Source organism: Theropithecus gelada, chromosome 2 (genome assembly GCF_003255815.1).
Source record: "Theropithecus gelada isolate Dixy chromosome 2, Tgel_1.0, whole genome shotgun sequence".
NCBI lineage: Eukaryota > Metazoa > Chordata > Mammalia > Primates > Cercopithecidae > Theropithecus > Theropithecus gelada.
Window position 1 is genome coordinate 179,482,277 of NC_037669.1, and position 2,864 is coordinate 179,485,140.

Below are 2,864 nucleotides of genomic sequence, written 5' to 3' on the forward strand. Positions count from 1 at the left end.
GTTGCTTTTCCCATATACCTCTTTTGGACGTTTAATTTACTACTACTACAAGCTACGCTGTCTCTTCCCATTGCTTTAATTCTATGTAGGGTTTCTGAGTGACCAAAATGGGAAGGAAAAAAAAAACCTCATCTCACAGAGGAGAACTGCATGCAATAAAAGATTCAAAAGTTGGAAAGTAACTTCAAACTGCTGCTGGCTCCCAGCTGCTGTTACAGGGTGGGAAGGTGTTAAGAAATCTTGTTTGTTAGAAGCTCCTTTTACTGTAGAATTTAATAGCGAATCCTTCCCCAATGCCTATTCAGTTGCCTTTTGGCCATGAAGCTCTTTCTGGTAAAGAGTTAATATAATTAAACATTTTTGCTGTTTTCTATTTTGGAGTAACTTGGTGCTGATCTTCCCTCTCCTCAGCCGCCCAACAAACCACCCTTTAAATACCAAAGACAACTGGTTTTAAATGCTTGAAAAAAAATTTTATTGAGGAGATGGATCTTGATTAAAATCCTTTCATAGTCATTTTCATTCCACTCTTTTCTTTCTAATTTCCCCAGATGTAGGAAAATTTAGGGACCTGAATGAGAAATGTTCTTGGTGCGTAACAGTTGCTAGAGCTCCTTATTTGACATTTTACTATGAATGTGATTCAAAAGCCAAGATTTTCGCTCCATGGCTGAAATTATCAGGTCTTAATTTACAGACTTAAAAATTTGCAGGCTTAGAGCAACTAGAAACTATCCCCTGAAATATGTGTGTAGGTCAGAGATACTACTACCTTTGTCCTCAGTGGTGGTGTATCTCCTTAGCGTTCTGTATCCAGAATGGTGCATGACTGGTATTTGAGAAACATGGTCACACTTGGAAAGCTTTTGTTTTTAAAACATTGGCCGTTTTTGGCTGTCCACAATTGACTCCTGACCCATAGGGATTGGTGCGAAGCACTTTGGAGAGTTCATTGTATGATGTGAAGTGTTCAAATCAAAGAAAGATGATAAAAGCCAACATTTGGCAGTCCCTAGCGTGAAACTGAAAAGTACCTGTGTTTAAATACGTAATCTCCTGCCCGTTATGAGGTAATGCCAGGGTAGCCAGGAGTTGGGTCAAAGAAGGGAGTCTTCAGCCTAATGGAAAAAATAAGGTCCTGGGTGTTAGGAGGTAGGAGAATAAAAAGGTTTCTGGGGCGTAAATGTGACAATTAGACAGTAGTCCCCATGGAGGTCTGATCTGGTCAGGTGGCAAGGGTTGGGTGGGGTATGATGTAAGCTCAGTTTCTGTTTGGAGATGCCCATTGGGTTTGGATATATAGGTTTGGGTATTGAGGTGTTTAAAGGAAATCTAACCCATAGGTAAAAACTACTTTTGCTTGACACTTAACATTTCAAAAGTGCTATTTTTGGTCCCGAGATCTAATGCTGTCTCAGAACGTGTGCCCTGTTGTGGCTGCAAGTGGCACTCAAGTTGACTAGAGCACAGTGACCTGGGCTGTACCCCAAGTGCACTAACTCCTCAATGCCCTTTTAAGTCTAACTTACTTGGGAAAACACGTAACAAAGGGTACCATAAACCGAATCCAAATTACGTGTTGGGCCAAAAATGTTGCCAGAATTGAGGCACTTTGTGATGGAGTTGCAAGAGAATAGCTTGAGATCGGCTCAGTCGGATTTATTCTAGTTAAGCCAAAGCTTAATTATTTGAGGAGGAAAGTCCCTTAGGCTTGAAGCAGCAAAATACTGTTTATATATATGTTGCCTTCCTCATTGGAAGATTCTAAGATTGCTCTGTTCTGGTAGGTGGTGAAAGATATGCCAAAGTTTTAGGCTTGTTTTTCTGATTTTATTTTATTTTTTAATCCAGTGGTGCCAAAAAGTATTTAGGGTATATTTAAGGTATATTTAAAACATCACTCTGAATGAGTTTCCAACAGTCTGGGGCTGTATAAAAGTCACACTCTTGTACTTGTAGGTGATGGTGTCACAGGGCCAGGCCTCCAGAGCTCTACGGCTTTCTCTGGCATTCTGTAGGGCCAAGGGCATAGGACACAGCATTCCAGACCACACTGACTGCTTTTGTTGAGTTTCTACCTCACTTGTGGCAAGTCATCTACCTCATGTTAGCATCTGACAGGTCTCAAAAAGAATAGTATTAATCCAGTGGGGAGTGGGTGGGAGTGGGAAGCTACCTCTAAAAGAAATGTTACCATAAATCTACAACTGATTTCTCCCAGGAGAAATGTTTTATTTACCTTGAAAGAGAAATGTCAGGCAAATGTAGTCATAAATCCAAGTAGTTCTTCGCAATCTGGCTTTTCCCCCTCCAAAAGAATTATGCATACCGTAACTATTGTTCAGTATTATGAAACTACTGGTTAATCTGGCCTATTGGAGGACTTAACTACAAATAAAGACCTTTAGGTCTCTTTCTCTTCAAGAGAAAAATATTTTATCTGTATTTCAAATGTCTGCAAATAATACCCTTCAGGAGCAGTTCTAAAGGTCTAGTTCTTGGAAACATCAAATATTTGAAGGGAATGAGAATCCTCTTGACTTCATGATTGTATTTGTAGCTTTCTGGACCCAGCAGGACATTCATCACCATGATGTTGGAGCAATCACTGTTTTCACTGAGCAGTGACTGTTGAAGTATGTATTGCTCTTTTGTTTTGTGTTTTGATTTTTTTCTACCAAAGGTAACACGTTGACGGGTTTTTTTTTTTTTTTTCCTTGTTTATTAAATACTTGATAAAGTTGAGAAGCACATTACCAGGATATACTGTATTGACCTTCCCACCTCTCTTCTGCCCTAATTTTTGGTTGGTTGGAAGAGAGGAGGGTCCTAAGACCACTGTCATTATCATGAGGGGCTTATAA